The 13261-nt window shown below is 40.1% G+C and overlaps 1 protein-coding gene across 4 annotated transcripts in view; it reads left to right on the top strand.

The window, feature by feature from the left end:
* The first annotated feature begins 12601 nt into the window (after positions 1-12601).
* BBX (BBX high mobility group box domain containing) overlaps positions 12602-13261 on the top strand; it is a 291018-nt gene continuing 290358 nt past the window's right edge. For 2 of the 4 annotated variants that reach the window (XM_070406138.1, XM_070406133.1), the window contains exon 1: positions 12602-12719. The gene's annotated coding sequence lies outside the window, so the exon portion shown is untranslated. Of the gene's footprint in view, positions 12720-12835; positions 12853-13063; positions 13245-13261 lie in introns of those variants that run through there. The other 2 variants (XM_070406134.1, XM_070406136.1) reach the window with 2 other exon arrangements.

Raw genomic sequence — 13261 nt, forward strand, 5'->3', positions numbered from 1 at the left:
AATAGCTTCAACCCTGGAGAGGTTTGCATAAACCAGAGGTTCTCTGTGGATCTCAACATACATCTATTCACTTTGCTCCATCCCCAGCACTATTCTTCAGGAACAAGGATAATGTAACAGTTTAGCAGTTACCATGGCTAGCAGGGAAAGATAATTGCTTCTGAAGACTAGATGAGAAAGTAAGTGATTATTAATCAAGTGAGTTGGAATGGTTGTTAAGGTATAAAGAACAAAGGTTTTATGTCCTGTGAGGGTTTTAGGGTGTGTCCCATAAATGTTTTAGACACGTTACCATTTAAATAATAAGCATAACCCGACTGAGCTTTGGGAGTAAAGCTTGTACGTGGAACATCATTATTTGTGTGGTTGAGTCATTCCTAAATTCAGGTGCTGATAAAAATCAGCTGGGTTGGGATATTTGTTTAAAATCCCGAGACTTCTTCACAGGTCAAGGCCAGGAATCTGAATTTTTAACAACTCACCCTGGTGATCCTGATGAATCACATTTTGAAAGATGCTATCATAAGACTGCAGAATGCTAAAGATATAATGGCGACTTGGAGCTAAAAATGAGTTCTGGTTCTACTACTGTCACATTCAGAAAACTAAACGAATCATGTCAGAAATGTGTAACTACTCTGATATTCTCCAATGGTACCAAATAATTGTGAACCCCACTATCTTTTGTAAAGAGGAGAGAAGGAAATATTTAGTTCACTCCATCCATTGTAATTTCTGTTCCACCATATTACATTTTAGCAATCGTCAAAGGATGGGCCACCCAAATCTCTCAAACATTTTCATTATCCTCAGAAGAGAAAAATTCTATTTGTCTTCCAGGGCTCTGTGACACTGGACACAAAACATTACTGGACACACTTAAAAGGGAAGCTACTACTTATTGAGCTCTGGGGACTGTTTTTATATGCAGCATCCAGTTTAATTTTCGCAACAAGCCTTAGAGGTAGGGACCATCATAATCTCCATCTTACATGTTAGGAAATCGAGGCCTAAGGCTGGGCAGGTTTCAGAAGTCAGTCCAAGGTCACACAACTAGTAAACAGCAGGGCCCGTATCTGAATTCAGATCTTTCTGACTCCAGAAGCACTGGTTCTTAAGCTCTAGGCAATTCTGCCTCCCCCGGGAGCCTTAGTTCACACACACCCTATGAACATACATGGATAAAGCAAATATCAATACAAATTGCATAGCTTGCTGAGGATACACAATCCCAGTAGAGTAACAGGTCTATTCTATTTTAAAAAAATGACATAAAATCAAAATGTAATTATGCCTCTCCAAAATATAAATAAAAACTAAAATCTACATCAATATTCAGTGTTTGTCATTCTGATCAGACATGTTTTATCTTTGGAAATAGTCAAACTTTTGTTTGTTCAGTGTATCTGCCACCTGAAACCTCAGAGTATAGTACTTCCTGACATGTCTTCTTATAACCACTAATACGTAATTTTTTTATTTTTTTGCTGAATACTCCTAATACATTTAGCCTTCTACTGAAATTTCTGAAGCAAACAAAATAATCTCTTCCAACCACTCACTACTACACACAAGCCCATGAGTTTAAAAAGAATAATACTGACCATAGAAATCATAAAAAGGACAAGTCCCCAAATGGCATTTTCTTTTACTTAGAATATAACACCAACCTAAGAACCAAAAGATACCGTAATCCAGCCTTATTTTCTTAGCCAACCAAGGACAATCTCTTTACTCTTTAAAACAGCTGACCCTTACGCAGCTTCAGATCCTGCATTTGCTCCCCCACTTCTAGATTCCTCCAGCATTGCAGGCTGGCTTGCTCTGCCTCCACCCCTGATCCCGAGGCACATTTTGTGCTGTGTGGTATACTGCATCCTTCTCTGCTGCCAGACCATAGCTCCATTCGCACAGAAACCGCATCTGTTTGGTGGCCCTTGCAATAATCGCAGTACCTGGCAGAGAGAAGGCACTTAATAAATGTCGTTTAATGAATTAATGAATGTGTGACCCGGGAAACTTACTGGTTGGCTCCTAGAGCTTGGTTCTTTCTTCTGACCTCACCAGAATAATAGCTTGAGCTTCGTAGGATGTCTCTTTATTCTTTACTTCGTTCAGGACTGAAAAGTCACTGGTTTCTCCGATGACCACCAAGACCAGGGAGCAGCTTTTCTCCACTCATCACTCTGAGATAGCCTTCCTCTTTCGAAGTGCCAGAGACAACGCCAGTCTGTAAAGGGTGGGAGAGCAGATACAGCTTCCAAATATGGCAGGGGCCCTGGTTGGTTTTGCTCAGTGGACAGAGAGTTGGCCTGCAGACTGAAGGGCCCCGGGTTCAATTCTGGTCAAGGGCACATGCCCAGGGTTTTTGGCTCCATCCTCAGTGGGGGGCAGGCAGGAGGCAGCCAATCAATGATTCTCTCTCATCATTGATGTTTCTATCTCTCTCTTTCTCTTCCTCTCTGAAATCAATAAAAATACATATTAAAAAAAAAAAAAAAAAACTGTGGCAGGGTAGCCTGGAAGGAGCAGAGGAGAATGAAAATGGAGGGCTTTCTGCGGCCTGCTTTTCTCCTCTGAACAGAAGAAATGTGATGGAGAAAAGGAACTCCGTACTTCACTCAGCAATTAAGGTTTAATAGGAAGGACACACATTGTCTAAATTAGGACCGCAAAGGAGGCCTCCTCCTTGCTGCAGCCACTGGTTATGTCTACAGTCGTTTGGGACCTAAAGGGCAGAGAGCCCCTTCTCCCTCTGTCTGGTGTTGGGGACTTAGGTGTTGTTCACGAGGCTTTTTTTCTAATGGATAATTATCTTCTTAGGGAGAGGTTTATTTTATACTTATTTCCTCCCCCTCTCCAAGCCCTACTCAGGTCACAACTAAATGCAAAGTCAGAGCCAAAGGTGGTGACTTCTGAAGTCCTTCCAGCATAATTTCTCTTTGGATATGTCTTCCTTCCCTTCTCTTCCTCCTTCTTTACTTCTTTCCTATCTCTCCCTCCTTTATTGTGACAAGCAAAATTACCCATTTCTTTTTCCTTCTCTTGCATAGTGCTAGCCAGAGATCAGCACTTTAACAAACTTTTAACAGTCAATCTGGCCTTTGGAAAGAGAACTTTTGTCATTCAACAGGTCAGAGTTTTATTTTTGAATGAGAAAGAAGATGGTAAGAAAAAGTGTCAAAAGACAGGAAAAGGAAAACATTCCCTTCCAAATAGCTAAATACTCCTGAGACCTGGAGTCAATCCTTCCAGCCTAATTTCAGGTAATGTACTAAATACACTGTCACATTGCTCTTTTTTAAAGCTGTAATTTCTGACAGGCCAGCCTCTATATATTTGCTTGTTGTTAGTAAATCATATATGGTGGGGGTGAGTCTAGAAGCGAATCCATAGGAAAACCATTATTGAACAGAAGCTCCCCTGCCCCCCCCCCCCCCGCCTTAGTTTCATCTCCTTTACCTCAAACATCATTGTTTTAGTTAAGTTCTCAATTGTATGCCTCTCCGGTTTGTCCCATCCCACTTCAGGAAAAAGCAATCTTTCTGCCAGCTGTACTTCCTGCATTGCAACGGCACCTTCAGAAAATGTCCCTGGCCTATCGCCTATCTCCGATCCCTGATAATCCCACTGTATTTGGGGTTTAAATTATAGCTTTCTGTTGGTTGTTCCTTACTGTAACCTTACCTGTGTAGTGATTCTAATAAATCCTCCCTGTCTTCACCTAGTTCGAGCAGATTGCTGTAGAATGAAATAGGAAGTAAAAAAAAAAAGTTTTTAAAAAATTTAAGGGACCACCTAGATATTCTAAATGAGTTCAGATTTCCTAGATCTATGGAATAATACCTGAGTCTTGACAAAACATGCAGGAAAGTTGGAACTGTTGAAGGCCAACTGAAATCTTTTCTAGAATGAGTGAAGGAATAGAATAAATAGGTAAACATATAATGAAATAATATATTTCCAAACTTAGGGTGTCTCAAAAAATGCGCACACACACTTTGAATAATTATAAAGGCAGTGTTTATTCAAATACACTTCATTTTCAAAATTGAGCTATCAGCTGTTAAAGTGTGTATACTTTTTTTGGGACACCCTGCATATGTGGGTATGAAATCAGACCATAAACATTCTGAGTAATTCTGGCTAAATTTCTTGTGATGGGAAAAAAGGATGGATTCTGCAGATTATAGGCTGGTGAATGAGACATGGAGCCTAGATAAGATTCTAGAAAGTGCTATGTAGTAGAATACCCTTTGTTGTCTTCTATTCATGTGCTCACTTTTCGGCCTACAAACACCAAAAAAGCAGCTCTGCATAATAGATGAATCCTTGTCCCTCACCTGGTGACACTGGCAGTGAAGGAGGCGATGTGTTTTTGTTTCCAGGCCTAGTTATCCTTACTGCCCTTGACTTCTGGGGGAGACCCCTATATTTATACAATTAACTTCCCTTTTTTCTTAAGCTTATCTGACTGGCTTTATGGTCCTTGAAATGAAATGAAATCTGACTAAGATAGGCAAGTAAAGGAAAGATCTGTATGTACTTAGAAAAAGGACAAAGTAATCCTTAGAAGCCAGCATGGGGTCAGTAAGGCCGGCCTAAACCTATTTTTCTTTTGTAACAGTGTTAATAGCTCAGCTGCACTGTGGCTGTTGGAGATGTTTTGGAACTCTTGTTTTCACCTGTCCAGTATCTATTTGCCTTCTTCTCTTAGTAGCACTACTCCAATTTTACTTTGGGAGCCTAATAACCTTTGTGTGTATGCAATCTTTGTTTTCCTACTTTTCTTAAGGTTTATTGTTGTTTTCAAAAATTATTTGATACATACAAAAGAATAACATTACATCTATGTAAGTTACAAAACGAGCTCCTGTGGCTCCACCAAGAACTAGAATGTTACCAATACATGGCATGCACCTATGTTTCTGTCCTAACTCAACTCCCTGCCTCCCCCATCACTGACGCTTCCTCCCCACACCAGGAAACCCGGTGCTCTAGGTAGGGGGTTCAAGCAAAGTGTCCTCTCCTCCTCTGGGCAAAGCATAAGCATAAAACTTGGGTAAACACAATTGGAGTCTTCCATTCCACTCTCTTTAGTGGCATAAAGAAAGGAAGGAAGGAAAAGAGTTTGAGCAAATTCATCATAATGAAGATATTCTCATCTCAAGTGGTCTCAGTCCCTGGAATTGACAGTGTTGCTGGGCTTTCTGAGATCTGGTTCTCCAGCTTTTCTTTTATTCTAAGAGCTTTCCCATATCCTTCCATAATTTCCTGTTTTTGTTTTAATTAACCAGAGTTAGTATACCCCACCCACAAAAGGACTCCTTTCTGATAACATGAATGAATGAAAATTTCATGAAGCCTTTTGACTAAGTCACACCAAGTATTTTAATGAGTGGACTGCAAAGAATATGGATGGCATGAGAGTGAAATGACAAAATAATGGTCACTTCTGGAGAGAACTAGAGAGGTATTGGACCAGGGGAGGGGACTTCAATTGTATATGCAATATTTTATTTCTTATAAAGAAATATGAGGCAATATAATAATATATTAAGTTGTAATAAAGCTCCTACATGATCACAATATTATATTCCATTTAAGTGATATTAGGTGACTCTATTGCAGATGCAACAACTGTGGCCCTGGGAGTGCTGATTAACGATCAATGCTAACCCACTGGGAGGTAGGTACTCTAGGTTTTGCCTTAGTCTATGCTTTTAAAAATGACTTGAAAAAAAAATGTAAGGAAGGCATCAAATGTGTGAATGAACCAAAGATGGTAAAATCAAGAGAAATATGCTGAATGAAATAATCAGCATATAAAAAGATGTGACAAAATGGAATTCTGAGCTGAGCCTCATCAGCTAAAAAAAAACTTGACCATTTATTGGGTGTTATTATATGACAAGCTCTGTTTTAAATATTTTACATATATTATTTTGTTTAATTTTTAAAATAATCTTATGAAGTATATATTCCCATCCCTTTTATACATGAAGAACTGAAGCAAAGAGAGGTTACGTAGTATGTCCAAGTCCACAAAGTTAGTGCTGGGGCTAAGTAACCCAGTTATATATATAAAAGTTAAGTGTCCGTCTGTCTGACCAGTAGCTATGACATGAACTGACCACTAGAGGCAGACACTCAATGCAGGAGCTGCCATGACGTGCACTGGCCATTTAAAAATAAATGGCACCACGAACCTGGCACTGACAAACCAACACTTGGCTTCCCCCAAGTGGGACACAGGCCCCACCACCACCCCAGAGCGACAGCCCACCAAATCGCAGCCAATGCTTCCAAGACCCCATAGCACAAAATGTCGCCCACAGCCCAGCCTAGCCCTGAAACAGTCACTGTGGGTGCCAGGTAATGATGTCCCATAGAAACGACCAACTTCCTCTCCCTAGCGACTAGCCTCCTTAGAGTTTCTTCAGCCTAGGAACCCAGCTTGCTTTATAGCCAGGTGCAAACATTGTACAGTTTAACCATGCCTCATCTCATTTGATCCTCACAGACGGAAGTCCTGGAGTAGGTAGATAGGAGACTCGGTGGAATCTTATTTTCTTTTCATTAGCCGGAAAATGGAGATTTAGAAAGTTTTCAAACTGGACCCGACTGAAAAGAAGTAAGAAATGGTGGACCTTGAAAATGACTTCAGGTTTTCTCACTGCACAGAATATAGTCAAACACTATTGCAGTTAAATATTTTACCCTTTATTCTCCCTGCATGATCTACAATAACAATCTGCTTCATGTTGATATTTACTACTGTGTTACTGACAATTACCTGAAAGAGAAGTTGGGGTGCTTCACTGGGCTGGAAAAAGTTTAGCTAAATCAGAAAGCAGGTCTAATGAAGCAAGTTTATATATATATGTATATATATATATATATATATATATATATATTTATATATATGTATGTATATATGGCTATGTTGACTCGCACATGTGCAAAACATATAAAGCTCTCGCTGGTGCCAATTGCACTCGTGTGTTTCGATCTGTCATTGTCGATCGTGAATTTGGTTGACACTTCTATTATAGAGAAAGGGCAAATAGCAATATTAAAATATTACTTTTAATTAATTTCCTTTCTATGTGCACAAATCCGTGCACCAGGACACTAGTGTTGTTATAACTCTAAAGCCTTGGATCTTAACCACTGTGCAATACCTGGGTCATTAAAGTGTATGCCTCAGTTTCCCAAAATAGATTACATAGAGCATCCCAAAATGCATACACAAATTTTGAATAATTATAAAGGCAGTGTTTATTAAAATACATTTAATTTTCAAAATTGAGCTATCAGCTGTTAATGTATACATTTTTGGGGGGATAAAATAAGTTGTTTAACAGCACACATTTAAAAACATTTTTTGGAGAATAACAATATTGGTCAGCAGAGTGTTCCATCTGGGCTGCAGTAATAGAAACTTTGTTTCAAAGACAGGGAGCCTTGGTCATGCTGCATTGCACGTAGCCTCAGCCCCCACCTGCTCTGGATATGCCACTTGAAGGAGCATACAAACAAAGATAATAGGCAAAGTTTAAGAGAAGACTAAGAATAGAGAATGGTGCCCTAGGAAGAATGTTTTAAGGAATCGGGACTATTTGCCTGGAAAAGATACATCTCAAGGCAGGCAGTGGTCATGAGCGCTATCTTCACATATTTCAAGTGTCACAGGGAAAAGGGATTTAGATTGTTCTGTGTGGTAACAAGGAAATAGAAAAAGAAAACCATGACTAACACAAGAGGAAAGAAATTATGTTAAGTCTCGGGAAGAACTCTACTATGCAAAACCATCAGAAGATAAAACAGATTTGTGAAGAAGAGAGTTCCCAGGAGCTCGATGTGTCCTTGTTGGGGATGTTGTTGAAGCTTCTAATGAGAAAGTGGCTAGAAGGACCATCTAATGCTACTACTTACTGACTTTATTTTCAAATCCATTAGTGTAAAACCATCGTCCACTCAGAGACCTATTTTTATGGTATGATCCTTAAACGGCTCCTTGGTTATTCCTCCTACTTCCAAAGGCAGCTAGCCTGCAGAACTAGGTAGCTAGAACTTTAGTACTAACCCAGCTTTGCTACTAGCTAGCTGTACGATATCGAGGGAAACATTTAGCCTTTCCCTGCTTCTTTTTTTCATCTTTAAAAAGAAGGTCCCACCAAAACCGGTTTGGCTCAGTGGATAGAGCGTCGGCCTGTGGACTGAGGGGTCCCAGGTTCGATTCTGGTCAAGGGCATGTATCTTGGTTGCGGGGTATCCCCAGTGGGGAGAGTGCAGGAGGCAGCTGATCGATGTTTCTCTCTCATCTATGTTTCTAACTCTCTATCCCTCTCCCCTCCTCTCTGTAAAAAAATCAATAAAAAATATATTAAAAAAAAAAGAATAACAAAGTGATTAATGGATTATTATAAATTTTCTTCAAGGTGTTTGCCATCAAATAGAGATCTCTATCAATACACAGATATTGTAATACAAGGCCAGGTATTTTAATGCCTTAAGAATAACACAGATAAACTGCTACAGAAGATCACAGGAGAGTGGGAATTATGAGAAGCTTTGCCTAATGTCACTCTAAGAAAGCAAAGTATAAATCCCTAACTCTGCTGGGATCCAGTAGAAGCTGGTTTTCTTTGAGATTACAAATTTTTGCATTGGTGTTGAGAACTGGTCCAATTGTCTGAGTTTCAATTTTTAGTCTCTTTGCATTGGCCTTGAGGAGAGAGGTATTTTTTTTGTTGTTGTTATTAATTTCTCTTACAGAGAAAAAAAAGTAAGCTCAGCAAGGTCAAGTACAAGCCAAAAACTTATGCAAGGCAGACCCTCATCAGTGCAACTATCTAGAGTTTCAATGCACAAAACAAGGCTTGTTTCAAAGAGTGATTTATTACAAGTATGCCTTTTTAGGTGTTTAATAATGGCCACCCAATAAGATATTTGCTTTTTCCTGGGATCAGGCTCAACTCCTTTTTATGCTGAAGTTAGTTGAATGTAGGCTAAAAGGAAATTGTCAGCACTGGAAGTAAATTGCAACAGGTTTCATAAACTCCATTTGATAAGAGGGTTAAGTCTTATAACTTTCTGTAAAACAGCTGTCACTGGCTTGTATGTGGGAAGACAAATTAAAATAATATTTATTGAATATTTAGTATGTCCTGGCTTAAACATTTTACATAGATTATTTTATTTATGGATACTCTTATTATTCCCATTTTATAAACTAGGAAACAGTCTTAGAGTGATTAAGGAATTTTTCCAAGTTTACATTTAGGAAGTAGTGACATCAGGATTGGAATTAGTATAAAGAAGTAATATATGAATAAATTAACACAATCTTATTTGTAGACCTACATAAACAACATATGCACTTATACATACACATTTACACATATTTAAATTTACTTTCCAAAAATTATTTCATGTGGTTTACAACAGAGGACTCGTAAATAAAATTAAGAAAATGAAATTCGAGGCCGTGAGAAGGAAGATTATGCTAACCATATGAACTTAACCTGTATCATCAAATGTGAAAACAAGAAAGGAAGATCGTGGACCCTTTTAAAATCCTTTTACCCGTAACGGTTGTTTTTATCTTCATAAAGTTACATTACAAAAACTGAATAAACTTTATGAAAGCTATGATTTTTCCTGAACATATTTTTAATTTTTGAGCATCACTGGCACTTAAAGTGTCTTGATGTTTATTCTTAAATGAGATAGTTAAAATCCAAAAATATTTTCTAAATGGTAAAGTACTATATTACACTTATTTCTAAGCCTCTTTTCCTTACTTAGTGGTGAGGCCCTGTCTATCACACATGAGACTGGCATTCTATTCTATTCCATCACTTCTAGGAGCAGGCAAATTTCCTTTTCCAGAATCTGGCATGCACAAGTGCCCAACACATAGATCCTTCCCAATAAGTGATTTGCAAACAAATATTAAATGATGGCTTGTACTGCCACATGATGCCTGACATGCCACTGATATATAATGTGTGTGTTTGTTTTTAATGTGTCATTCTTTTAATCTAAAGGCCCCGTTAACCCACCAGTTTCCAATAGTTATTTCTAAGCACTTTATGCTCTCTTACATCATCCCTGGCCAGTTATCACCTCTCACTGTCAGAAGTTTCCAAACTTGAATGCAAAACCCTGTGGCCTGTGCTAAGGCTATAACATAGGACTCTGGGAAGAAAAGATTAAAACTCTTAATTTCTTTTTATCTCATGCTTTTTCGTTTCTTTTTTGTGAGTGTATGCTTTGTAATAATAAAAATACATGAATACAGTGGTACATCTTATACATATATTTAGGTGCATGCTCAAACATTTTACTGATAGCAATGCATGATCTAAAAGGTTTGAAACTGTAGCTCTAAATAATTCTGCTGAACTCAGCATAACTCAACCAAAAAAATCCTGCGACCATAAAGAAATAAAGAATGTTTTCCTATGGCTGGGTAAGGGGCAGGGGTGGGGAATGAGCTGGTCTTTTATATTTTTCATAACATAAATATACTAGCAAATAATTCACAACATTTCACTCAGCAATTAAATATAGCAACTTGTGTTGGTTTTTTTTTTTTTTTCCTTCTTCAAAAAAGAGCACAGTGAAATCCTAAGAGAGTTTTTCTTTTCTTTTCTTTTTCTGGTTTTTACTTCATCTGCCCCTGGTCTCCAAAGTTTGTCATTTTGAAGGAACCATCAAGTTACTCAAAACCTGTGTTGAGTATGAAGAGTCCAGTCCTGGGTTTAAGTTCCTTCTTCACTGGTATATTCTGTGAAATATTGATCAGGTTAGGTAATTTGTCTCTGTCTCATTTCTCTTACTGTCAGAAGTCTTCGAACTTGAATGCAGAACAGAGATAATAACTTAGAAGGACCTCATAGCTGTGTAGCGTGGATAAAGAACACTTTGTTCCTTCTGTCAACTAAATGCAGTGTCATTAAATATAACCTTTAATATTATCAGTTTAAAATGTTGTGTATATAAAACACTTTTACATTTTAAAATTTATTTAAAAAATAAATAAAACATCATGTTTGTTTGTTAAAAAATAAACAAAACATCATGTTTCTAAATATCACTGTTTACTAAACTTCATAAACTTAAGTTTTCTCAGTATCTATTTCTCCCTCTGTCTCTCTCATTTGATAACTTTATGGTTATGAGAGGAAAACTGTAAGATAGCATCAAGGAAATAAAAGGGGATTTGAAGTAAGTTCTCTTATTCAGCTTTCCTTTAGGTTTTAAAGCCATGCATTTAGGCCATACAACTGCAGTGTTTATTTAATCTTCAAAATGTTTGTGTTTAAGAGTAACTCACAGACTCTTAAATCAGAAACACTCTTAAGAAAACATGTAGAGCTTATGATTATGCCTAGTATATAGTAGATGATGAGTAAACATTTAATGAAAAGAAACTGGGGAAAGCTTATTTTAATTTTAAAAGAAAAAATGAAAATAAAACCTAAAACCAATTCTGAGCATTAAAGTAACTAAGTTAGTTGCTCAAAATTGGTTCCGCTAGTTTAAGAGTTGGGTCTAAAATTTATTCCTCTTAATTTCCAGCTTTGCTCTCCCCGCCCCCCCCCCCCCCCAACCTGTTGACCTGTTTACCTGTTTATATAGAACTGTCAAACATAATCTGCGGAAGACACATCACAGAATAAAAAGTCAGAAAGAACCCCTTGGGTTCACCATCTCCAAAAGTCACCCAACATGTGATGTTCACATATGATGTGAAATATGTAAAGTCAATATCATATATGTAATATGCAAAATACAAGTCTTGCAATATTGACTCAAAGGTCTATTTTTAAAAGAAAGGGACCATAGTCAATCTTCCGTGACTTATTCTACCTTATAGCACTGTGTATGCCCACGCAGGTGACTTGCAGTCCTCGGACCAGCTGAAAGTAGATTGGCGCTTTCAGCAACATGTTTATCTTTGTTTCTGTGTATTTCTGTATTGATTTTTCTGAATTTACCTTGGAATGAAGCATTAACAACCTCGATGTACTATACTCCTAATAAACTTATCTTGCACTATTTTGGCCTATGTGATAGCTAACCCATTGACAAAAGAAATTCAAGCTGATAAAAGCCTTTATAGTCACTTATCAGCCAGGCCAGGCTGTAAAATCATAACCTAATGCATGCCTCTTCCATGGGGCACCACACAGCAACGATTTAAAAAAAAACAAAACCACAACCCCTCACTTCCATATCCAGGGGAGTTGTAGTTTATTACTATCTCCCTCCCAAGTCAAATGGACACCAGTTTCAAGCCTTGCCACTTGGTGCACCCAGGGTTTTTCGCCCATTCCCCACTCTGCTGGGCCTCCCTACCTGTCCCTCTCCTACTGTCTACAGGTCCCGAACATGAGAAAATAGAAAATGTGATGATCTTTGTGTGTCTCTGTGAAATGTGTGTGTGTGCGCGTGTGTTTGGGTGTAACGGGCCTCCTGTTTGGCCGCGCGGCCTGTCCGTCAGCGCGCGGGCCAATGGCAGGCTGCCTTATATAAAGTGAGTGTTTTCGGGCTCCCCGGGTTGCATGTACTGTATGTGGAGCAGTGTACAGTGAAGCGGAGGCAGAGCGGCTCCGCGAGCTCCTCTCCACTTTCCCATAGAGAACCCCTGACTGGCCGCGGAGGGCGAGCCACACACACGCCCTCGCGGCCGGCGAGCCCGCGAGGTAAGCGCCCCGCAGCCGCAGCCCGTGGCGGGCGCTCTCCCCGCACTTTCTGTTTCCCGACTCACTTGCGAGCCGCCCGGCTGCAGCCCCAAGGACTCCGCGGCAGGAGCAGCGGCGGCGGCGGCGGCAGCCGGTAGGGTGGACTTGAGGAAGACGGAGGGAACCCCGCGCGCCGGGCGCCGCCGCCAGCCGGCCCGCTCCCCGGGCACTTTCCCCCTCCGCCAAAACTTTGGGTCGGGAGAGGTCGGGGGCGAGGGTCGCGGCGGCCGCGCCGGCGGGGGGCGGGGGGCGCGGAGGCAGTGCCCGGCGGGCGGGAGGCGGGGGGCCGGGCTGGGGAGTAGTAGGCCAGCCGGTGCCAGGCTGCGTTTGCAACCAGCACCTCTCGGCGCACAGGCAGCGCCGCCCGAGAGAGGGGCACGGGGGCCGGGGCGCGGGCTGGAGCCGCCCGAGGAAAACAACAACAGCCCTCACGCCGGCGGGCGGCTCGTGGCCGCCCGGGGAGCCCCAAACTTCATCTTGGCGAAAGTACGTGGATCGCAGCC

Source organism: Myotis yumanensis, unplaced genomic scaffold (genome assembly GCF_028538775.1).
Source record: "Myotis yumanensis isolate MYYU_CA2020_CCGP unplaced genomic scaffold, mMyoYum1.0.hap1 SCAF_2, whole genome shotgun sequence".
Taxonomy (NCBI): Eukaryota; Metazoa; Chordata; class Mammalia; order Chiroptera; family Vespertilionidae; genus Myotis; species Myotis yumanensis.